We start from the raw sequence: 26,515 nt of genomic DNA on the forward strand, positions 1-26,515 counted from the left end.
TGAACCTCAAGCTTCCGACTTGGGTTCTCTTTTCTTTTTTCTCTATCCTTTTGTTCACATGGCTTTAATTATCATCTTTCTGATGATCACTTTCATTTATATGTACCTAGTCCTGGTCTCTCTCTTGCCCTTTAGCCCTGTTGGGCATTTCAGGTGGGTTTTTCCATATACTCAGGATGTTCAAAACAGAACTAATTTTCCATCCTTCTCCCCAATCCAGTCTTCTTCCAAACTTCTCTATTTTGTTTTTTTCCCCATCATTCTTCTGATTTCTCTTTTTTTTGTTGCCAACTTCATGTTATCTGTAGTATCTTCCCAGATTGGGAACTCTCAAATACAGTATGGGGTTTCCTAGGGGGTAGCAGATTGCTCCCAGGGGTAACACTGAGAGGTACTATTTCAAGTCCTGTTATAAGCCTCTTCTAGAAAGCGTTAGGGGTCAAAATTATGTTTGGACTGAATATTTGAGACTTGGTCGCCAGGGATTTAATTACTGAATCCCAATGAATTACTCAAGTCAGAATGGCTTTTATGGTAGTTTATTTACAAATAGAAGAAATTAAGGAAATGAGAGAGTGAAAGAGAGAGAGAAAGAGAGAGAGAGAGATGGTCCGGCCTGGTCTGAACCAGGCAGGAATTCAGAGGCTCCAGCAACGAGGGGGGCCCAGAGGATTAATTTAACAAGGCTTCCAGTCATGAGGCCTCCTTCAGGATGAGGGGCCTCTCCAGAGGCTAATGTCTCCAGAAAAGCCATGGAAAGGGAGTCAGCCTTTTCACTCACCATGTGACAGTCCAAAGGGAAACAGTCTGAGATCTCAAGCCCAAGCTCCTCCACAGTCAAGTTCCAAGGCAAAGACCCCCTCACAGGAAATGACCATGGAATTTAAAGGCAGTTCTTGGCGTCACTTGCTGTGTCTTACGGGTACCAATGGTGGCTTAAACTTGGTTTTGTCCTGCCCAGGGGTCGGTCAGTTGTTGCTGATTTGTCACTTGCTAGCACACATGGGTCCTAGACCTTCCCTCACTCTAAATCCTTAAGTGGGGGTGTATACATTCCTGGTCCCTAAAAGTGTAAAGAATAAGTAGGATAGAATTAATATCGATTTCACAAAAGGTCTTTATTGGGAAAGCATAACATGACTAGTTAGTACCAAATATTCCTCTGCAACCCTGGAGGCAACCTTATCCATAAGTAGACATGGAGATCATGGGAAGAGTGGGTTCAAACAAAGTATATCATTAGGCACATTTGCAGAGGCCACATGGGGCAAAGGGAGCCCTCCTGACTCCTGGTGGTGGAAGTGTTTTTCTTTCTTCCCAAACGACTCATCAAGTTTCCATTTAATGAGACTAGTTTTCTGTTGATTTCATGGGCACTGTATGTACAAAACAAAGCAATACAAAACAAAATATTTGTTTCCTCACAGAGTTTACTTTTAATTATAAAGAGATTATATTCACCTAAAGATATATTCAGACACACCAACTTATACATACAAACAGTTGAACAATGAAACATTTAACATTTAAAAAGAATATTTGCTTTCCATAATCACATAAGTTGGGAATAGATAATTATCTTTTTCACCTTTTTTCTGTCCTACTCAGAAACCCAGGGGGTTCTCAGTTCCTTGATTGTTTAATTGTCTTTTCATATCTATAAAATTATTTGCCAGGATTTTAAATGTCTTATCAGACTTGTTAATTCTAGTTTGCTTTGCTGCTAGTTCATTTGTAGGAGGGTGTTATTAACTAAACATACGTTTCTGAACTGGGAGTTTTTCATCAACTATTAAAAGTAAAGTATAAAATTTAAGTATGAAGAAAACCAGTAGACTTAATAATAACAACATCATAGTAGAAATAAGATCCTTTATTTAGCATTTTAAGGTTTACAAATTTACAAGTTTACAAATACATTTTTACAAATATCAATTGATCCTCACAGTAATCCTGTGAGTGAGGTGCTATTAATGATGCCATTTTGCAGACAAGGAAACTCAGACTGAGAGACTTTTTAAAGGAAGCTGCCTAGGGTCACACAGTTAAGTACCTTGAAACAAGATTTGAACTTAGGTCTTCCTAAATAAAAGCCTAGCACTCTATCCTCCACTATGTCAGTGATGATGAACCTTGTAGAGATGGAGTGTCGGGTCCCTCCCCCACTCTCCCATTGAGTGGTAAGTGTGTCCCTCCCCCTCCTTACTCCACACAGGTAGAGAGAAAGCTCTCTCATTGAACTGCTTGGTAGGTGAAGTGAGGAATGTCCTCAGCAAATGTAGAGAGGGGTAGGGTAGTGGCATGAGTGCTCTGCTCCCCTCCAGCTCTGCTGCCTGTGAGCCACCCATTGTGTGCTTCCATTGGGTTGCTAGAAGAGGGGTGGGACATGTGAAAAGTGTTTTCAGGCATGGTGGAGAGGGGGAGGGGAGCAGCTCTGCCCAAGGCCTTCTGCCTTTCTAGTAATGAACTCTGAGGGGAGGGGCAGGGCAGCTGAATGCCCATAGAGAGTGCTCTGTGTGCCATCTTTGGCACCTGTGCCATAGGTTTGCCATCACTGTACCATGCCATCTAATTGCCTATATGTTACTTTTCAGATTCTACTCCTCCATCTCAAGGAATGGAAAACTTTTTTTTTTTCCCATCAGTGAATGGAATATAGGTTACAATGAATTTATGGAAAAGTTTATATGTAGAGACAGGCTGCACAAAAGAGCTCTTTCGGTTTTTTATATGTAGTTACTGCTGACTGACTCTGGCAAATGGAATTTACTTACTTTTCTTATGGGTTGTGTAACATCTAAATATTATACAGACAGATCAACCTGTATTACCTAAGGTCCAACTGCAGTATAAGCAGCAGGCTGCATCCCTTCCTAGGCTGCATGCCTGAAGGGCAAGCCATACCTAAATCCTGGGCAAAAGAACTCATATATGGCCATCTCTGTCATCATCTATATCCATACACCTGGGATCTTTTTATGATACATGCTAACATATTGTAATAATATAATAAATGTAACACAAAAACCCAATATATCATAATATAACACAAAATAATAAAATATTATATAAATAATATAATCTATTGTGTGCTGAGCACTTTAAAAATAAATTTCATTTGGTCTTCACAAGAGCCCTGTGAGAGGTGTTATTATTATCCCTGTTTTACAGCTGAGGAAGCTAACACATGTAGAATTAAGTGATTTGCTCTGACTCACAGCTAGGAAGGATCTGAAGTTGGATATGGACTCATACCTTTCTGACTTCATTCCTAGTGTACTATGAACTGTGCCACAGGAGAATAAAGAAAACCAATTATATTTAAATGTAACAGTAAAAAAAATCACAGATCTCCTAAAATCTATATAGATCTGTGATTAATTATTCAGGTTAAGAACCCTTGGTCTAAAGAGAAAATATGGATTTTAAAGGGAACCCATTTATGGTTGATTATAGAGATTTGATTATTGTGGGAACAGTAAGGTGACAAGAACTACAAAAAACAAAAAGAACTTTATTAAAGCAATAGAAAAGTATAAATGGGGGCATTCATGTTTCCAGCAGAATAGAAAAACCCAGCGAGTTCCTAAAAGTAGCCAACTGAATAGTAAACTGCTACCACTGTATGCCGCGTATCACGTGTGTGTGTATTTTTGTATGTGTATAAATAAATAAAAATATAAATAAATATAATATTTAATAAAAATAAAAGAAATATTATATATATATGTGGACAGTTAGATGGCACAGTAGATAAGAGAGCAGGACCTCCAAATCTGGTCTCAAATACTGACTAGCTGTGTGACCCTGGGCAAGTCACTACTTACTAAAATGAATTGGAGAAGAAAATGGCAGACCACTCCAGTATCTTTGCTAAGAAAATCCAAAATGGGTTAATGAAGAGTTGGAAATGACTGAAGAATGACTGAACAAATATGTACATATATATGTGTGTGTATATATACACATATATTATGTAGTATACATAATAATTATATAGTATGGGTATATATACACCCCCCATACTTTATATGTATATGTGCAATCATTATATGCAAATATATACATATACATATACATAAACCATATGAGCCTAGAGTCAGGAAGACCAGAGTTCAAATCTCAGCTCAGATTCCTCAGCTGAATAGTATATTAATAGCATCTATCTCACAGGGTTATTCTGAGGATCAAATGAGATTTTCAAAAAAACGATGGACACATAGTAGGTGCTAAATAAATGCTTATTTTCTTTCTTTTTGTATATTTTATTTTATGCATTTAAAGACATTTTATTCATAGGTTTCACCAAACTGCCAAGAGGTCTTTCCCCCCTGAAAATTAAGAATTGATTTAGTTTATATATCTTTCCCGCCATGTTTCTTGTTTCATTAAGCAGTATATATAATTGTTAATTTTTTCTCTTTTTTTGTTTTCTCTTTTTTTTCTTTATTTTTATTGTCATGCAAAACACACTTCCATATTGGTCATTGTTGTAAGAACAACGTTGTACATAAGCAAAACCCCAAAATAAAACAAAAAATACATTGATATTAAAGATGACTCCAGTGGTTCTTTTTCTGAAGGTGGATAGCATTCACCATCATAAACCTTTCAGGATTGTCCCAGATAAATAACATTGATAAGAGTAGCCAAGTTTTCATGAATAGTCATTTTACAATATTGCTGTTATTGTGTATGATATATTCCCAGTTCTGCTTATTTCACTCTATATCATTTCATGTAGATCTTTCCAGATTTTTCTGAAATCATCTTGCTTATCATTTTTTTATAGCACAATAGTATTCAATCACCAACTTGTACTACAATTTGTCAGCTATTCCCTAATTGATGGATATCCCCTCAATTTTCAATTTTTTTCTGTTACAAAGAGCAGCTAGAAATATTTTTTTACAAGTAGGTCCTTTCCTTTAAAAACAAGTTATATCAATGGGGTAAAGACCCAGTAGTGGTATTACTGAATCAAAGGATATGTATAGTTTTATAGCCCTTTGGGTATAGCTTCAAATTGCCCTCCAGAATGGTTGGATCAGTTCACAACTCTATCAACAATGCTCTAGTGTTCCAATTTTGCCACATCTTCTTCAACATTTACCACTTTCCTTTACTACCACATTGGCAAATCTGATAGTTGTGAGATGGTACCTACCTCAGAGTTGTTTTGATTTGCATTTCTCTAATCAAGAAGGATGTAGAACATTTTTATATGATTATTGATGGATTTGCTTTCTTCATCTGAAAATTGCTTGTACCCTTTGGCCATTTGTCAGTGCAGGAATGGCTTGTATTCTTATAAATTTGACTTAGTTCTTTATAAATTTGAAAAATTAGATCTTGATCAGAGACATTTATTATAAGATTTTTTTTCATCTAGTTTGTTGTTTCCCTTCTAATCTTTGTTATACTAGTTTTGTTTGTACAAAAGCTTTTTAGCTTAATATAATCAAAATTATTCATTTTACATCTTATAATACTCTCTAACTCTTGTCATAAAATCTTCCTGTCTCCAAAGATCTGCCAAGTAAACTATTTTGTATTCCCCTAATTTAGTTATGGTATCACTCTTTTTTTACATATATCATATATCCATTTTGAACTTAACTTGATATAGGGCTGTGATGGTGAACTTATGGCACATGTGCCAAAGAGGGCATGCAGAGCCCTCTCTGTGGGTACACCTTTGGTCGCCGCCAGAATTCATTACTAGAAAACCAGAGAGATTTGGGGCAGAGCTGTTCCCCTTTCTCCTCTCCATGTGCCTGAGGACATTCCTTACTTCTACTGCCTCTCTGTCCAGCAGCCCAATAAGATTACTTCCTCTTCTATCTAGTGTAAGGGGGGTTGGGGGCAAGCTTTGGGCATGGGGCTTGGCACTTGGTCTCTGGGTGGGGCTGGGCATGGCACTTGATCTCTAGGGATGGTGGGCAAAGCACTCAGTCTGGGGGGAATGGGGTAGGGATAAGGCTAATACTCCATCACTGATAAAGGGCAGTGATAGCAAACCTATGGCTTGGGTGCCAAAGATGGCATGCAGAGTGCTCTCTGTGGGCATGCAGGCCCTCCTCCCAAGTTCATTACTAGAAAGGCAGAGGAACTCAGGCAGAGCTACTCCCCTCCCCTTTCTGCCATGCTTGATGATGCTTTTTCACATTTCCCTCCTCTCTGCCCAGCAGCCAATGGGAGCACTTTCTCCCTGCCCTGTGTGGGGTAAGGTGGGGATGGGGGTGGGGTGGGGGCCAGAGGGGTGGGATGAGGGTGGGGACTGGCATTCTGTCTCTAAAAGGTTCACCATCATTGGATAGGTTGTGAGATATTGGGCAGTACCTAGCTTCTGCCATACTGTTTTCCAATTTTCCACAGTAGTTTTTGTTAAAGAGTGAATTCTTATTCCAAAAACTGAGATCTTTGAGTTTATCAAACTCTAAGTTTCTAAGGTCATTTACCCCTGTATATTGTGTAGCTAATCTGCTCCATTGATCTACCATTCTATTCCTTAGCCAGTACCATATTGTTTTGATGATTGCTGCTTTTAGATCTGGCACTGCTAGGCCACCTTCCTTCATATTTTTTCATTAGTTCCCTTGATATTCTTGACCTTTTGTTCTTCCAGATGAATTTTGTTATTATTTTTTCTAGTTCTAGAAAATAATTGTTTGATAGTTTGATTGGTATGGCACTGAGTGAATAAATAAATGAATTTAGGTAGAATTGTTATTTTCATTATATTAGCTTGGTCTAACCACGAGCAATTCATGTTTTTCCAATTGTGTAGATCTAACTTTATTTGTGGGAAAATTGCTTTGTAATTGTGTTCATATAATTCTTGCATTTGCCTTGGCAAGTAGATTCCCAGGTATTTTATATTGTTTAGAGTGATTTTAAATGGAATTTCTCTTTCTAATTCTTGCTGCTGGACTTTGTTGGTAATATATAGAAATGCTGATGATTTATGTTAATTTATTTTGTATCCTGCAACTTTACTAAAGTTATTCATTATTTCAACTAGTTTTTTAGTTGATTCTCGAAGCATACCATCATATTGCAAAGAGTGAGAATTTAGTTTCTTCATTGCCTCCTTCAATTTCTTTTTCTTTATTGCTAAAGCTAGCATTTCTAATACAATATTAAATAATAGTGGTGATAATGGACATCCTTGCTTCCCCCCTGATCTTTTACGACCATGTGACCTGTATGCAACTATCACAGAAATGAAATTCAGTTGACCTCATCCAACATTTTAAAACATCTATCTTGTCCGAAGTGTTATATTCAGGATGTGAAGATAAAAATGAAATCTACCTTTCCCTGAAGGAAGTCCCGTTCTACTGGAGAGATATAAGATATTCCTATAGAAGTCGGTATAAAATCCATACAAAGTAAATACAAATAATTTACTTTAGGGGGTTGAGGGGGGTCTGGAAATTGTTTGAGTCACACAAATTACCATTTCCTCTGACATTCTCTGTATTTTGTTTCTTGATACATTAATGACCTCTTGACCTGAGTTGCTCCTGCAACTAGCCACTGTCTTCCCTTTTCCATCTTAATTAATCCCTTGGATCTTGGTGCTCTGAATAAACTAGCCTGTTCTTTTGGTTTATGTTGGCTTGTGTTCTCATTTAGTCTTCCCTCTCCCTGTATAGAGGGACTGCCCCATCCCACCATGATCATTGCTCTGATCACTGGTTTTGCCTAGCACTGGTCCGTCCTGAGGGACAATTTTTTCTCTTGTTTATTTATGTATTAATAAGATATGGTCAAGGTTACTGTAACTCATTGTTAACTCCTGGTTAAACTTGTTCAGCATATACTCAGAGCACATGTTTGGGATTAAAAATTGTTTTAGTGCCTACATATCAGTGAACTCAGTTGCCTTTCTATAGAAATTTCTAAAATGTCCCTCAAATGATCTACAAATCAGATTAAAAATATTAATGTCTTTTTGGATATGCCTCATTTAGGAATGCTCATTTATTTTAGAAAGCCTAAATCTTTTGGCTGCCCAATAACTGTTCTCTTTGAGTTAACTCCACCTCCCCAACTATACTAGGGATGATAACTGAGTCTTTGAAAATATTTTGTATTTTAAATATTGATTGGTGCTATGAATTGAATTATCTGGGGAAAAAAGCAAGTCTTTCAGAGGAAAGGCGGCCTATAATGCAGCTTTTATTGATTTAAATTTTCTTTCAGCTCTACTGATTTAAATACATTATTAAATATATTAAATTGACTTTACTCTTATGATTGTGCTGATGGATGAAAACTGTGTGTAACTGTCCTATATTAGATTTGGAAAGAAAAGGAAATTATCTAGAAAAAAAATCAGATTGATGAAAAGTGTTTGGGAAGGCTATTTTATTTGCTTATTTTGTTTTACTTTTTGAATAATTTCACTTCATTAGTAAGTAATGATAGTTTTCATGCTCTCATGATCATAAGCACTGAGGTTTCATATTGCTCTAGACAATTTCTTCTGTCATTTTCTCTGGGTGGCTGACAATACTTTTAATAGTTTCTTTTTTTTTTAATAAAGAAACAAAAAAATGAATTTCTCAAATATATTTAATTCCTATGAAAAAAGATATGACACTAAATGATTATGGCCACATAAACTCCAGTTGTCAGCAGTATCTAGCAGTGATTACTTGGGATAATTCAACTTGCAATGATATGTCCCCCTCTTCCAAAAACAGTGTTTTAAAAGATGAATTCTTAAAGTATGTTGAAGTAAAAAGTCTTAATTTCTTCTTTTTCTTACTCTCCACAAAAAGATCACAATAGCATTTATGTTGATTGATTTATTAAAATGCACATTAGTCATTTTTTCAAGGATCTCTCATTTTCTTGTTGTAGGCCTCCCTTTCATTGATTCAAATGGCAACTTCTTTGTGACTTAGAAAATCAGTGTTCACAGAGCTCCTGTGGCTGAAAACTCTTCACCCTTCAACCAGCCCAATCTGTCTGTTTGAATTTAGCTAGCATGCCCCTCAGACAAGAAACACGCAGTCTCTTGTTAGGTTCATGTTTAAAGACTTTCTAAGCGTGCGTGGCTGGTGGCACTGTTGATGTAACCTGATATAACCCAGGGTTACCTCCATGTCGTGATGAAGTATCCTAGGAGGGCTGTATTTGGGACCAGAGACGGAGTTCGAGTCCTGCCTCCTAACATTTACTTAGCTATGTGACCTTGGTCATTTCCTCATATGGGGTTGATAGTATTTGGACAGTTTACCTCATAGACTTGTAAGGATCAAATATATGTAAAGTGCTCTGCAAGCTTTCAGCTTTCTCTTCCCTGTTCCCAACAATCCATCTTCTACCCTTTTGTCTTTGCACAGGTTGTCTCACATGCCCCAGTTCCTCTTCCTCTTATCTTCTCCAATTACTAGCATCTTTCAAGGTTTATCTTAAGAGCTGCCTCCTAGAGGTCTTTCTTGATTCTAGCAGTTGGTGGGGCCATCTCCTTTCCCAATCCCAATCATTGTGTCTTTATTTTGCATATATCCTAAATTTGTTTATATGTGAAAACTATCACATTGTTCTTGTGTAAAATAAAGAACTATTTCCTCCTTTATTTTATTTCAGTGACAAATTTACATGTAAGTTTTCCAAGATTATGATTCATGTTGTCTCCCTCCCCTCTTTCCTCCCCAACCCTGGAGTTGACAAGCAGTTCCACTGTATTATCATTTAATACCTATTTCCATTTTGTTCATTTTTATAATGATCTTTAAAAACCAAAACCCCAAATCATGTACCCATATAAATAAGTGATGAATCATATGTTTTTCTTCTGTGTTTCTACTCCCACAGTTCTTTCTCTAGATGTGGATAGCCTTCCATAAAGGACTCTTAGTTTCGTCTGTAAATTCAATACCTAGATCAGTATCTAGCACCTAGTTTAGTTATGTGCTTAGTAAGTGGTTGTTGATGAATTGAACAGAACAAAAGGTCATTTAAAGTGACTGGGCATGTTTAATATAAAAAATTTGAGTCTTTTGAGGAAAAGAAATTTCTATTTTTGCCGTTATATCCTTTTGTGTGATTCTTTTTCACATAATAGGTGCTTAAATAAATGAGTTGAATTGAAGAAAAGACTCCTGGAGCCTATGATAGCTGTCTTCAATTATTTGAAAGCCAGCCATGTAGGAAAGGGATTCGACTTTTTCTGATGGGCTCTGAAGGGCAGAATGCTAGGATCATCATGGGAAAGTTTCACAGAGAAGGATTTTGGCCCCAAATAAGGAAGTAGAGGTCTTCAAAAGTAGAATGAATGGACAACCTCGGGAGATGGTATCCATTTTCAGCTCTGAATTAGTTGATCAATCTGGGATTATTGAAAATAATTTCTGTTCAGATTGGGTTAGATTAGATAATCCTTGAGTTGCCTTCAATTTATTTATATTATTTTTTCTGATGATCATAAATGAACATACTACACACACACACATAGTAAATACAAAGAAATTCCGGGTATGATAGAGAGCACCAAAACTTGAGGGGGGGGAGTGACTTTGGAAAGGTCTTTTTTATTGTGTAGGAGAGAGCATTTGAAATAAGCCTTAATGGGAACGAGGGTTTTCAAGAGGCAACGATGAGAAGGACAAACAATCGAAGTGTAGGAGAGTGTTTGTACAGAAGAATACATGAATGCAGGAAGTGGAGCAGCATGCAAGGTAGAAAAGTAATTGGACCAGTCTGGAAGTTATTTAGTACAGAAGAAGGAGAAAATAATATGAAATTACTAAAAGATATTTTGGATTCAGTCTGTGTGATGGGTTTTAAATGCCAAACAAGAGTTTTTACTTTATTCTGGAAGCAACATTGAGCCATTAAAGTTTTCTGAGCAGAGTAGTGACTTGGTCAGAGTTAATGATTCAAGAATAGCAATGTGGCAGTGTTGTAGAGCATGCTTTGAAGAAAGAGACCAGTTAAGTAGCTGACCAGAGAGGTTGTAATGAGAGAAGAGATTTATTTAGATTCAAGATGTTTTGCGGAGATAGAATGGAAATGATCTGAGATTTCAGGAAGTCTGAGCTTATAAATCTAGGGAGTTTAAAGGATGGTGGGGCCCTTGACAGAACTAGGAAAGTTAGGAAGATGGGGTAGGTTTCTAGAGGGAAAAAAGTATCTTCAGTTTTGAAAACATTGAGTTTCAGATGCCAGTAAGACATGATGGGACATCAACCTAGAGATATCCAACAGGCATTTAGTGATGTAGAAGTAGAGATAAGGAGGAAAAAGAAACCAGGACTGGATATGTAGATCAGCATAGATGGGATAATTGAACCCATGTGAGCTTATGAAATCACCAGAAGAGAGTATGTAGAGAGAAAAGATGATGGTCCAGGAATATAGGACAGCATTGAGGCCCTGAGGAACAAGAGTTTAGGAATCCAGCCAGCACTTTGGACAAGAACTTGGTGGAACTAATGCTTTGTAGTAAGTGACCACTGATTCTTCCCCCTCTCCCACTCCCAATTCCTTCTGGGATTCTCTGAAATCCCACAATTCTGATTTAGTTTTTGTATTCCAGTCATTTCAGCAACCCAAGACTATCAAATTCACAGGAACTATGAGTTGTAATGAGATGTCTCAAAACCTTTATTTTGTTGTTGTTAATTTATTTGTTTATTGGTCACATTAAAATTCTCTAGTATCTCCCTCCCTACAACCCCTCTCCACACTAGAGAAGGTATCCTTTGACCAAAAAACAAACACACAAACAAATGAATACACACACACACACACACACACATATATATATTTATATATATATGTTTTATATATATATATATATATATATATATATGTATGTCTTGTGTGTTTCTATTTACCAAATTTTTCAATGAGCATAAAGTCTAATTCTCCCTTTCACTGAGGTGTGATATAGGGGTATATGAGGAAAAAATGGTTAAGAACTTCTGCTTTAGGGCTAGACCTCCTCACCTCTTGTTCTTAGCACACTCCTTAATCTGCTCATTAGCCAGGTGACAGCTTAATAGTTGCCGAGCTTCTGTGAAGCCCCTTTGCAAAACCTAAACTTTCATGGAAACCCCTATCTCTTCCATTAGCTCATTTCTTGAGCAATAGTACCAACTCTCATATCATTTTCAGAGTCCAGAGGTATACCTAGGACCTTTCCTGGATGGTCAAGGATTTCTTGACCCCAATTTCCTAGTTTAGCTGACTTCCAAGGTACTTTATGATGACTCCTTACTCAGACATTTCTTTAAAAAATATTTTCCCAATTACATATAATAACAATTTTCAACATACAATTTTCAAAATTATAAGATCCAAATTGTCTCCCTCCTTCCCTTCCGTCCCCTTCTCCCAGAGATGATAAGCAATTTAATCTGGGTTATATATTGTAAAAGGGAATTCTTTGTTCTCTTTGTCCATTCTGAGTTTATACTTGTGAAAGGGAATCCTTTATTCCTTTTGTCTATTTTGTGTTAAAACTTTGGTTAACAATAACTTAAGTACCCTTACTAAGCACCCAAGATTGTGAAGACAGGATTAACTCTCCTTTGTCTACTTTTGAATTGAATCAACAAAAGCTTGAACATCCTACTCAGCACTAGGTGGAGGAGCTCTCCACTCTTTTACCTCAATCAGGCAGGAATCTGTGAACCCGTTGATGAGTATTCACCTCTCCAGAAGGTGAGAAGTGGTTCTCACAAACACACAATGCTGGGCAATTTGGAAGCTGTGATTGGCACTTGTGAACAGGGGAAGGGACAAGAAGCCACTATAAAAGGCCTTGAATTTCTCTGGCTAGGGAAGTCAACTTCAAGAAGGAAGTCAGCTTCAAGAAGAAGTTGGAGCTTAAAGAGGAGGGCAGCTTCAAGAAGAAAATCTGCTCAACGAAGAAAGTTGGCCTCAGGAATTACCTTCAGCTCTAGTCATCGTCTTTACCTGCCTCTTGGAGGGAACTTGGATGAGTGGATAGCTGGCTTTCCTTTCCTGTCTTCTGGAGAGAGTTTAATTCTGGTTGAAGGTCAACAACTCCTGGCTGAGTCAAGCACCAGAGCAATATTTAGTTAGATAGGCTAATGTCTTTTCTACCCTTTTGTATTTCTCTACTTTCACTCTTTCTATCTCTTTTGTAAATAAAAGCTATTAAAAGTCATTTCAACTTTGAGCAATAATACTTTAAATCAGCAACTACCATATTATTTATAATTTTCATATATTTTAGTCTGACCATTAAAATTTAATTCCTACGTCATGTATTATCATTCAAAACATTTTCATATTGGTAATTGTATAAGAGAATATTCATATAATACTCAAATTCCAAAATAAAAAAAAAACAAGCTAAATTGAAAAATAGTTTGTTTTATCTGCATTATCCCTCCAACAGTTCTTTCTGTGGGGGTGGAGAGCATTCTTTATCATTAACCCTTCAGAATTGTCCCAGATTATTGTGTTGATGAGAGTAGGTAAGTCTTTCATAGTTGTTCATTATACACTATTGCCCTGTTTACAATGTTCTCCTGGTTTTGCTTATTTCCCTCTGCATTGGTGCACCTAGGTGTTTCCAGCTCATCATTTCTTACAGTACAATAGCATTCCATCACCATCCTATACCACAGTTTGCTCAACCATTCCCCATTTGATGGACATTCCTTCAATTTTTAATTCTTTGCCACCACAAAAAGAGCAGCTATAAATATTTTTGTAAAAGTAGGCCTTTTCCCCCTGACCCCCTTTTTAAAATTTCCTTGGGCTATAGACCTAGTAGTGGTGTTACTGGATCAAAAAGTATGCACAGTTTTATGGGTCTTTGGGTATAATTCCAGATTGTCAGGCGTTTCTAAGGGGCTGATCTTCCAGAATCCTGTTTGGTTATTTTTGTTGTTGATTTTCAGTTGTGCTTGAGTCTTCACGATGCCATTTAGGAGTTTCTTGACAAAAGTCTAGGGAGTGGTTTTCCATTTCCTTCTCCAGCTCATTTTACAGGAAATGGAGGCCTTACAGGATTAGGTGATTTGACTGGGATCACATAGCTTGTAGGTATTGTAAAGATTAAAATTTTGGGGAAACTGAGGCAGGTAGAAATGAGTTTCTCTCTGCAAGGAGTATTATATTTTTAGAGTTTTATTAAAAGTTGAGAATTTAAGAAAATATAAGTAAGAAAGGCATGTGCTAGGTGGGCCGAGAGGCTCAATTCAATTTCACTCACATCATGAGAGACGTCATGAGAGAAGGGAGGTCCAGAAGCCTTTCCAATCAGGTTAAATACCCCATCTCGATCTCGGCCAAGGTGAGAATTTAGTAATATTACAAAGCATTCTGGGGAAGTGGAGAAAGGATTTCTGGGGATTGAAGTCCTGGATTCAAGTCTCCATTTTTACAGTATCTGAGGCCAGATTTGAACTCATGAAGACGAGTCTGCTGGTTTTCAGGCCCAGTGCTCTATCCATTGTACCATGTAGCATCCCATCATTAGCTTTATGAGGTAAAATGTGCTACACACACACACACACACACACACACACACACACACACACACACACACACACACACACGAGCCCAGCCCAGCATGATTCTTACAAAGGGGAAAGGCAAATTTCTATTATAGTTAGTGTATGCCTTTGCTTGGAGAATATATAGGGGAGGAGTATATAGCGGCTGATTATATGGAAGTCACCATTCATGGTTTTTAAAAGAGTTACTGTATAGTCTAGCTTTACCCCTGGGAACTGGCTTTCCTCAAATCCCTGTCATTCTTCTGACAGTAGTGTGGGGCCTATGGCAGAAACCTTTCATTGAGTGAGTAAAAGAGACTAGAAATAAAGCAGAGTTGTCAGTCAATGTTGAGTAAACAGAGCAGGAAAATGGGAAGGGGGAAGCATTCTCTAGTCTTTTAGTGGAGAGAGCGCTGGATTTGGAATCTAAAGACCTGGTTTCAGTTCCAGGTTTGGCATTTGCTAGCAATATAACCCTGGGCAAATTTACTTAAGCTCTCTGACCTTTTGTTTACTCATCTATAAAATGGGGTGATAAAGTATCTCACAAGGTTATGGGTCCTTTTAATGTAAATTTTATTTGAGCCCCCATCGATGGGTACAGACATTCATATGGCTTTGGAAGTATAAAATGGAACAGAAGAGAACATTAAAAAACAAAAACATGAGAGCTGAAAAAAATCCTGCCAGACTTTGTAAACATATGTGAAGTTTTTGCTATTCCCCATAGCTCATTTTACCTCAAAGTATGGGTCTATTGATGTAGCTCTCCCAACTCAGAATGAGCCCCTCGGACAGTGCTCCCCAGAGCAAAGTTCACAGTACTTTTGGGTCTGTGTTCCCACAAAACTGAACTCGTGAACATCCCCTGAGCAACGCTTCCCCCACAACACACCCTCGGTAAAGCTGGGCTCTACCACCCACAGTCATACTCGCCGTCAGAGGAAGAGTGGCCTCCTAGGGACCATTTGCAGAGAATCAGACACAGAGTGTGTGTCTCGGTGGCCACAACAGATGTGCGGCGAGCATCTCTGATGCTTCAGGACCGCACGTCTCCTGTAAAGTCACACCTCTCTCCTACTGGGTTCGTCTTCTTCTCATCTAATCTCTGCCAGGCACGTAGAGTCTCTACTGAGTGCCAGTTGGCGAGTCATCATCACTTTTTGTTGCTGCGTGGTGGACATGAGATTGAAAAGCTCCTTTTCTGTTTCCAGATTCCGGCGTCTGTAGGACATATTGATCCCTGTATTGATATTGTTTCATTATCTGTGATGCCTTTGAGCTAGATTCAGTGGAATTTCCCTCCTTATCTCTTTTAACCGTGTCTATTTTCTGAGCTCATGACTGCCACACATATTTTCTTTTAGATTCAATTAATAATGTATTCTATTCCAACTTTCTATTTTAACCTTATGAGTCATGTTTTAAATGTATTTCTTATGAAGGAAATGTAAATTATATTTAAATTTTTAATAAATAGATATATTTGTTTATAAGTTTAAATTAAATTTCTGATAAATTCTCAACAGCTTCTGATACTCACTTCTATTTGATAGTTGAATCCATTCTATTTATAGTCATGATTATGACCTATTTTTTCCTCCATTAGTATTTTCTTCAGTTTACTTACCTTTTCTTTTATTAATTTAATTCCTGAATCTTGGCTTTTTGCCACCAGAACATTCACCTCTTGATGCAGTCTTGAGTGATGAGATAGGCTCATGTTGGTCTTATTCTGGGTTATGATCATCTCCAGGGGTGAGATCTTTCTGGTTTAAAGTGTTTTATCTTCAGGACCTTTCTAGGTTTCTTAGGACAGTCCTTGGACCCAGACTATCTGGGTCTTAGTATTGTGGCACTTTCTTTGTCTTTGGCCTCTTCTGTGTTTATTTTGCTGCATTAAAAAAAAATATTATGTGTATCTCTGCATTCAAGCTTCTTTTGCCCAGTTTAGATAAGAGTGAAATTCATGAGTTGTCTATTCCTCTCTTACTTCTATGTTGGTATAATATTCTTCTGATGTGCCCCAATTATGAGAAATAGTGAATTCTTCCCTGTTATATTCTTCACTGTCTTGTCTTTTAACCTCTTAAAACAAATGAAAGAGAAGAAAACAATGTTGAGGCCCTAAATTTGACTTTAAAATTTTTTTCTATTTGACCTTTGAAGACACTGGTATTCTGAAGAAAAAAAAATGGCTTTTTTCTACCCCTAATGTATATAAACACTTGAACATTATTTAGTTCCTTTAAATAGCTCAAATGCATTTTACTTTCTAGGTTTATCCTGTGTCATGCTTGAATTTCAAAGATTCAACCCACCTTTGGTTTTCTCAGCAGGAATGCTTGAAAGTCATCTTGTCTATTAAAGGTTAGTTTTCCTCATGTGGAATTACATTCAGTTTTGCAGTGAGTTATTCTTGGTAATATGCAACTTTTGTTCCCCTTTTAGTGTGTCTTATTATAAAATTTGCTTTTTTCCCCTAGAAATTACTGCATAATCTTGTATGAATCCTGTTATCTTAGCGTTTGATCTATTCCTTCCTGGCTCTTTGTGGCAGCTTTTTTTAAATTTGAAAGTTCTGAATTTTGGCTACAATATTTCCATGTGTATTTGATGTTTCTTTCTAGTGTTGATTGTTGTATTCTTTTCATTTTCACTTTGCCTTCTGAATCTAATAGTTTCTAGCTGTTTTCTTTTGTGTTTTCTTGAAGTATGACATATTTTTTATTATTATTGCTTTTTTGGTTTGATTATGGTTTTTAAGGATTCCAGTGATTCTTTTACTTTCTCAAGGTTTCCCCCCCTCCCCCTCAGGCCAGTAGTTTTTAATAGTAATTTCCCCTCACATTCTACTTTCTTAGATTTTTATTTTATTCTAACATTTTTAACTATATCCTTGAACATCAAGTTCTGTTTGCTCCATTCTCTTTCTCAAGCTGCCTACCATGTGGATTACATTGTCTACCTTCTATTGTAAACTATTCACTTTCCTTTCAATTGTCCTATTTTATTTGTTGTTTATTATTTCAACTCTTCATTTTTTCCCCCATTTGCTTTTGGAGTCATTGTGGCCAATCTATTTTCTTTTTCTGCAAGGAAAAATCATCTTGTAACCATTGCAGAGATATATTTTATTCTGAAATTCTCATAACTCATAGTATTTATTTTACTGCATTAGGAATTTTCTCCTCTCTACTTATTTCTCTAATCTCAGGTCCTTTATTGAGACTTTGTGCTAGAGCTAGGTTTTGACCTCTCCTCTACTCCTAAATGAAGTTGCCTAGATCTCAAACTTACCTTCCGTTATATTCCCTGAGTGGTTGCCTATTCTCAGGGTCAAGTCCTGCTTCCTTTACAATGCTAACTCCACTGTGCTCTAACCAAGTTCTGGATAGATACTCAGTACTTTCTTCTACCTCTCATTCTGTAGTCCTTGATTGGAAGGCTTCCTTGAGATATACTCTTCTTCCTTCTTCAACCTTTGACTGGGACCGGGATCTGAACCTCAGAGCTAAGTTTAGTTCCCTCCCATCGCCAGTCTGTGGTTTCATTCCCAGACCTACTTCTAGCTGACCTTGACTCATTTCCTACTGAAGCCCAGACCAGAATTCTGTGCTAGTTTCAGTTCTTGTCCCTCCCAATCAGTATATCTTCTGTTTCCTGGAAGTCTGTGGGTTTCAGGCTATTTCATTCCATATTTTAAGAAGAGGCTTCTTTTGGGAAATGGTATAAGAAGAGATTGGAGATGGACCAATATCTCGCACCGTATACCAAGATAATTTCAACATGCTTACATGATTTAGGCATAAAAGGTGATACCATAAGCAAAATAGGGGAGAATGGAATAGTTTACTTGTCAGATATATGGATAAGAGAGGAACTTATGAACAAATAAGAGATAAGGAGCATTATAATATGTAAAATGAATAATTTTCATTATATTAAATTTAAAAAGTTTTTATACAAACATAATCAATACAACCAAGATTAGAAGGAAAACAGAAAGTTGAGAAAAACTTTTTATAGCAAGTATATCTGATTAATGTCTCCTTTCTCAAATAGAGAACTGTGTTGAATTTAAAAAAGTCATTCTCTGATAAATGGTCAAAGGATACAAATAGACAGTTTGTAGACAAAGAAACCAAAGCTATCTATAGTCACATGAATAAATGCTCTAAATCATTCTTGATTAGAGAAATGCAAGTTAAAAGAACTCTGAGATACTCCCTTTTACATATCAGATTGGCCAATGTGACAGAAAAGGAAAATGATAAATGTTGGAGAGCATGTGGGAAAATTGGGAAACTAATGCACTGTTGTTGGAATTGTGAACAGATCCAGCCAATCTAGAAAGCAGTTTGAAAGTATGCCCAAAAGTCTCTAAAACTGTGCCTACCCTTTGATCCAGCAATGCCATTACTCTGCCTGGATCCCAGAGATTCAAAAAAGGGGAAAAATACCGTATTTATATAAAAATATGTATTACAGATATTTTTGTTGAGGCAAAGAATTGGAAATTGAAGGGTTGTCCATCAATTGGGAAATGACTGAACAAGTCATGGTATATGACTGTAATGGAAGCAGGAGGATTTTAGAAAAACCTGGAAAGACTTACATGAATTGATGTAAAGTGAAGGGAACAGAAACAGAAGAACATTGTACACTGACAGCAGTATTTCTGGATGAATAATTGTGAATGACCTAGTTATTCTAGCAATACAGTGATCTAAGACAGTCCCAGACAAACATGATGAAAGATGTCACCTGCCTCCAGAGAAAGAACTAAGCATCTAATAGCAGACCAGAACATACTATATTTTACTCTTGTTCTCTTCGTCCTCGTCTTCCTCCTCCTTTGTTGTTTGAGAGCTCTTTTACAAAATGACTAAGATGGAAAAAATGTTTTACCTGATTATACATGTAAAATAAAATCTCTATCAGATTGCTTACTGTCTCATGAAGGGGTGAGAAGTGAGAGAGGGATCGAGATAGGAAAGGTGGGAGGGAGAGAGAGAATTTGGAACTCAGTTTTAAAAAATGTTTAAAAATAGGAGCCATACTGATGTTTCTCTTCAGTTCATTGAATCTTTGTTTCCATTTGTATTTTTCATCATTCATATGGAAACCTCCCTGTTGCCATCTGTGTCAGAAGTTCATCGGAAGCTTTTTCTCTTTTCACTTCACCATAACCCTACTTCACCTCTCTTCCTCCTTGGTCTTCTTCCTTGTTCTTTCCCACTCTAATTCATTGCTAGATCTAACAGCCAAATAATTTCTCTAAAGCACAGGTTTGAGCGTAGTATATCTTCATTAAAAAAATCTTTAATGGTTCCTGATTGTCTTATGTTAAAGCATCACCTTTCTTATGAAAAACTACAATCAAGTCCCAGCTTATCTTTATAGACATTTATTATTATTATTCCCCTCAATGACACACTACGCTCTGTCTAAATTGGTCTGTGCATTGTTTCCTCAGCGTTCCATCTGCCTTCTCTGTCACTTTATTCCTGTTGTTTCCTCATGCTTGAAATTCACTTCTCCCTGCCACCTGTTAGAATCCTCCGCTTCCTTCAGTGCTCAGCTCTGCTTCTGGCTCTTATAAAAAAACATTTCCTGATACTTCCCTACTGCCAGTTGCCTTCCCCCTCCCAAACTTTCATAGATGCTAAAAACCTTAAATACAGCATTTAATGTTTTCAAAAGATCAGTAAAAGCCCTTAACGATGCATAGTGACACAAACAACAATGCCTAAAAAATCCACCGAGTTACATCAGTTGTGTCAAAGTCTAATAGAAACAGGGACTCTAAACACTACCCAACGATACTGTGTATCGACTTAGAAAACTACAGATTAATATTATTCTTGTCTTATTGTATTTTTATTTATTTTAATATGTCCCACTTTTAATTTGTTTTGGGCCCCATTTGGGTGTATTGTGGGCTATATAGTTGATATTCTCCCCTAGTAAATCCCCAGATTGATTCAAATCAATGAACAACCAATCAGGAGCAGTGTGCTTGATGTTTTAGTTATAATGTTACTGCCCTCAAGGGGCTTGCTATTCTGCTAGCAGGAGGCCATATGTTCACAGGTAAATGAATACTGAATATACACGAGAAATATACAGTGGTTCTGGGGAGGCACAAACATCGAAGGGCATCAGGAAAGGCCTTTTGAAAGGGAGTCTCTTCTCAGGGTGTCCTCAACTTATTTTCTCCAAGTAGAGCATCTTTGCTAGGCATGTTTCTCTTCTGGATTCCTAGGCTTGACTTTACTACTAAACTTTTTGGGCTTGCTCTGTAATGGGCATAATATCTTCTGTTGGTTGAGTTTTTTTACTGCCAGATGTCATTGCCAGTGGGAGAGAGGAGAGACGAGCCCTTCATCCCTGCTACAACTCTGGAAAGAGATAGAAAGGAAGACATAAAAAGGAATTCCTTCTCCACAGCTGGTTTCTTTCTGGATAATTTGCTGTTATTTTCTTTTTCCTGTTGCTAGTGGTTGACCCTCTCAAATAATAAGGATTCCTCTTGTCTCAACTAGCTGTAGAGTTGGTAAACTTGCTTTTCAAAGGCTACAAGGGTTTCAGGTGGCCAATTTTTCACTCACTCAATAGCTAGTTGCCCTATAATTCTATCAAATTTTGTTGTGGAACTTCTTTACAAACCTGCTAAAGAAACAAAGAGGGCAAACACTTCTTTACAAGGCCTTTCTTTATGATAAATTTTCCTTTTTTCTGTACATTAAGTTTTAGGGAGTAGTTTCCTTAAAACAACTCTGTGAGATATGTAGAACAAGCATACTTATTTTCATTTTACATAGGAGGAATTTGAGATTCAGAAAAGTTAAATGACTTTCCCATGATCACAAAACCTATACATGTCAGGTAGGATTGAGGTACAGATCTCCAGACTCCAAATTAGGTGCTTTCTTTACTATATCATGCTGCCTTGGTAGAAATCCCTCTTCTTCTCTAACATTCTATCTCATTTGAGACTGAACACACATACATATTTATGTGCATATATGACTTTGATAAACACGCATATATATTTATGTGTAAGAAGGCATGCTTATCAAAGTCAGGCTTGATGTTTTATTATTGTCCTGCATGTAACATATGAACAGTACACATGCTTTATCTTGGTTGAACTCTCTTCCTCTCTAAATGGCTCTTGTAAGAATCCTACAGTGCAGGCTAAATTTATTTTGTTAGTTGAGAACTGAATTACACGGCTACTGGCCCTTCTTGGGGAATTCTTCTTTGAGACTTTGGGATTCAGATTTTTAAAGTATTTTGGCTGGCATCAAACACAGGGGAGTTAACTTGAGAACATCCCTTTTCCCATGATGGAACCCAAACCACAAAGAGCTTCATAGATATAAGTACGTTTGGTCCTCTGCCAGGAGGCCACATGAGATGCTGCCGGCTGAATTACACAGGTGCTACGCATTCTCTTTATCATCTTGGTCCTGGAGTTGACATGTTTGCTTTGCTGTGATCAAGTTACACCTTTAAAACACAGGAGACTTCTGGGGTGGTTCTAAGAAGGAGCATAGAGGAGGAGTAGAATAAAAATACAAACACAAAGATTGATTTCTCCTTTAATGTGCCCTTTCCAAACCTACTTCAAACAATGTTAGAACCATACTTGTACTCCTGATGCAACTGATGAGGCTGTAAGGAAAGTGGCTAGCCGATCAACTCAATCTAATGGGGTGTCAGTACTTGGTATGGTCATCACCAACATTTATTAGACTTTCGTGATTTCTTTAGTAAGGGACACAAAGAACAAAATGGAAGCCCTTACCCTTAAGGAGGTTACATTCTATTAGGGGAGACCGTTATTCCAGAATCTGGTCCTTAGCTTTGAAGGTTCAGGAACTCATTTTTTTTTCAGTTTCCCTCTGGTTTATAAAGATCTGGAAAATTCTGTTCTGAGAACCAAGCTCACAAAGGACTTCAGTTCCCCTAAGAAGACTGGATACTTATGTTGCCTGGTCAGAAAATTCTCCACCCTGGAAGAACATAGATTTGGACACCAAATATCATGGATCCCAGTGATTTTGAATGGCAGCTGAACTGCATCATCTTAAAGTATAGCAAGATTAGTCAATTTAACAAGGCTCTTATGACATTATCATTTTCTTGCTCATAAATCTTCAGGGGCTCCCTGTGACTTCTGGGACAAAATACAAAATCTTTAGCCTGTCATTGAAAGTACTCTAAAGTATTCTCTCCCATTTCCATTTCTCATCTTATTTCATATTAGTCCACTTCACTCATCTCAGACTGACCCTGTAGGTGTTCCATGTATATGCCATGCTATCTTATCCCTTTGCTTTGCTCCAAGTGGTCCCTTATAATTCTAATTTACTTACTTTCTTAGAATCTCCAGCTTCCTTCAAAGCATAGCTTAGATGCTACCTTCCTACATGAGGCTTTTTTGGATTCCCTTGTTTTTCATATTTTCTCCCCTTCTTGAAATTCTTGAATATAACCTTGCTTATCCTTTTTATTATCTATAAATACAATGCATTCTGCCTCTTTCCCCTTCCCCATGGGAATGCAAGTTCCTAGAGGATAGGGATAGTCTGTGTTTGTAGAAGCTGTGCCTAGCACAGAGCTTTGAATGTAGTCTGTGTTTAACATATGTTTTTTGAACATTAAATTATATTTCTATGGTCTATCCCTCTTTGAGGTCATTGGGAAGGGCTCAGAAGATGTCAAGGATGCAGCTGTCATAAACTTTGTGACATGACATTGTCACTTTCAGGCACCTTGGTACATTTTGTGCCTTATAATCTTTAGCATTTTACAGCATGCCTAGTACATGAGGCTTTCCCCAGGGGCACACACACACACACACACACACACACACACACACACACACACACACACACACACACACCCTGACACAGAGGAAAAGCCTCCCAGGCAACCAGATTCCTCTGGGCTGCACTGTTCTATCACAATGAGATCTCATCTGACTTTTGTTATCCTGACAATTTAGAAAACATTCTGTCAACACATTGGGCTTTGCATTCACAGTTTAAGGACCAGAGTAGGGAACACAACCCAGAGGATTGAACTATTCTTGTTTTTGAAAAATTGCTTATAGTTAAGGTTAAAGAGTCAGGAAATTGCCTTCCTCAAAAAAAAATTACATTTTTTTATTGATAACTTGTCATTTTTTCTTTATGTTTCCAAGTGCATCCCTTCTCCCACCATTCAGAGAGCTGACTTTTAGAACAAAGAATAAAAAAGTAGGGAAAGAATAGTTCAGAAAAACTAACCAACCTAGCAAAAAGGCTATTATATGCAGAGTGTCATGATTGTAGTCCTTTGCAAAGAAGCAAGGGGCCTTTTCTTATAATTTCCTGGGTAACACACTTGGTCATTATAATTTTACAGTATTCAATTTTGTTTGAATTATTGTTTTTTTCTGTTTCTGTTTTAGTCATTGCCTCTCTCTGAGATGCTAGATGAGGCATAGAGGAGTCAGGAAGACTTGGATTCAGATTTGGCCTCAGATGTAACCCTGGGCCAATCTCTTAACTTCCGTTTTCCTCAGTTTCCTCCTCTGTAATATGAGAATAACAATAGCAACTATATCCCAAGGTGGTTGTGAGGATCAAATGAGATAATAATTGTAAGGCACTTAGCACAGTGCCTAACAGCCTCATAAGTGCTATAGAAATGTTAATTTTAAAATGTCTCTATCTTTCTCCTCCTTTCTCTCTCTCCTTAAACTGTTCTGGTTCAGTTTATGTCACATTGAGTCATCTTCTTTAAGTATTCCCATGGGTGATAAAAATGGCATTTTCTACAGCTTTGCCCTTGCTTAGACAAACTTTTCCTTAGGTCCTACTCCATCTAGTTGAGGCTGGTTCTTTTCCTTAAAAGTTATTCAAATGATTATTGAGACTTAATTGGGGAGTAAGGCTTGAATTGTTTACTCCAGCCCCCTTTCAGGCTTTTCTTCCTGGTCCAACTGAATATTGAATATCCATCCCTTGCGAAGCAAGCTTCCTTTTTTCACTATTAGATGGATGATGAGGGTCTTCTTTCAATCTAGAGTCAATCCTGAAGTACCAAACTGAATCAAGCCTCTCTTCGGACCCCATGGCAGCAGCAGCGATAGTATGAAGTTGGCGAGCAGCGTTAGGTTAGTCACTTCTAGGGTGTTCCCCTCGTGGCAGGGCTTGCTGGTCACCAGGGGCAGAGTGGCTGTGGAGCCACCCTTAGAGATGGGCTAGACATCAAAGAAGCCAGGGCATCCACTGCATCGAGGGCCATCCTCAATGGGCTTAACTTCTGGCTTGCCACTAGACGTGGATGACTTGGAAACTGGGAGGAAAAAGGAGAGCGCTTTCTGCCTAAGAATCTTCTATCTCAGAGACTTTCACGCAGCTATTTGTAGGTTTTCCTTCGTTTTGCCGGACTGTTTCAGAAATAATGAGGAGCCCATGACTCAGAACTGCCAGATACAGAACTCCCCAGTTCTTTGTCCACAGAGCCCCAGCTCCGAAGCCTCATGTCTTTTAGGTAGGATCCAGGAGAGCAAGGTTGTCCTGGGCTTTACCTATCCTTTCAGCACTTCTTGGCGTGAGTTTAGATCCTTTCAGTGAAAGACCTCATCCAGAATTATGGTGATTATTCAAATACATTTCCTAAATTTTAATTTCTGCAAGGTGGGCTAATCAGGCCAGTTTACCTAATAATCACCAAACAGTTTGGGGGATTCAGGGATCTTCAGCTATTAATAATTCTTGTCTTTCTTATTGGCTTGGAAAAGGTATAGAGGCAGTGTGTGCCCTGTGGGCATAATTATCTCCCCTATTTGACCAGCTGCTATCTTAGCTTTTCATATGCAGATGAGCTTCTCAAAGCTTCAGTGTCCTTTACAGCATTCAAATGAGCTTATTTAAAGTATGGAATCCTTTATGAAATATGAGACTCACCCTTTAGATTGTATTTCTTATGCTTTGTTTTTAAAGGCATTTCCTTAAATTGATGGGCATTTACTTTATTTCCAGCTCTTTGTTACAACGAAAAGGTCATGTTTTGGTATATCTGTGACCTCCTTTTGTCATTGACTTTGGAGTAGATGTCTCTCTGGAATCTCTGGCTCAAAAAGTATAAGGCCTTTTAGGCACTTTCTGACTTGGGCAGTCTGTACAGCCGTAGGAGTACAAATACAAAAGAAGTCAGCCAGGGTAAGAGAAAGTCCTTTCCCTAAAGATTTCATTTTAAAAGGCTATGACAAAACATATAGGATAGTGGGGGCCAGGAAAGGCCTGGGTCAATGGGACAGTCCATAGTAAGAGGGAAAATGTTTTTACTCTCTGAAGAGTAAGATTTTTTTTTTTAAATAGCAAATTCTGTTTCAAACAGATGAAGTTTGAGATGTTTAGATGTCCAATAGGCAGAATGAGGTTTCTAGATTCTAGAGTTCTGTGTGAAAATGATAGTTGAATCCAAGGGACTTGTAGAGATCAAGCAGGGCAGCATAGAGTGAGAGGAGAAGCAAGCACAGAAGAAACCCTTGAGGATAATAAAGCAAAGGAGACCAGGCAGAGAACCAGGTGCAAACATGGCTCATGAAAACCTCACTGAAAAAGGAGTACGCAGGGAAGGGCACCACGAGGTATCAAAGGGAGCTCAAGAAGGGTGAGGATTAAGGAAAGACCCTTAGATTTGGACATTAAGAGATTACTATTAACTTTGAGGGGAGCAGTTTCAGTTGAATGAGCAAGTTGAAAGCTAGATTGCTAGGAGTTAAAAAATAAGAAAAGACAAGGAGAAGATACCAATTGTAGAAGGCTTTCTTAAGGAATATCACTATAGAAAAAAAAAAGCAAAATAGCAGGACTAGTTAGATCCAATGGTGGGTTTTTTCTTTTTTTAAAGAATGGAGGAAACCTGGAAAAAACCCGGAACCCTGGCTAGGTAAGCAAACGATGGAGTATTAGTGAGAGAATATTTTGGAGAAAATGGGGTAGGATGGG

General features: G+C 37.7%; 1 protein-coding gene across 3 annotated transcripts in view; it reads left to right on the top strand.

Moving 5' to 3' along the window:
- The window catches only part of EFHC2 (EF-hand domain containing 2), a 222,997-nt gene that overhangs the window by 20,534 nt on the left and 175,948 nt on the right, over positions 1 to 26,515 (top strand). Inside the window, exon 2 of one of the 3 annotated variants that reach the window (XM_007493311.3) lies at positions 16,778 to 16,868. The exons of 1 other annotated variant lie outside the window; for it this stretch is intronic. The gene's annotated coding sequence lies outside the window, so the exon portion shown is untranslated. Of the gene's footprint in view, positions 1 to 16,777; positions 16,869 to 25,543; positions 25,724 to 26,515 lie in introns of all 3 variants that reach the window. One more of the 3 variants, XM_056826099.1, reaches the window with a different exon arrangement.

Source organism: Monodelphis domestica, chromosome 4, assembly GCF_027887165.1.
Source record: "Monodelphis domestica isolate mMonDom1 chromosome 4, mMonDom1.pri, whole genome shotgun sequence".
In the NCBI taxonomy this organism is placed as follows: domain Eukaryota; kingdom Metazoa; phylum Chordata; class Mammalia; order Didelphimorphia; family Didelphidae; genus Monodelphis; species Monodelphis domestica.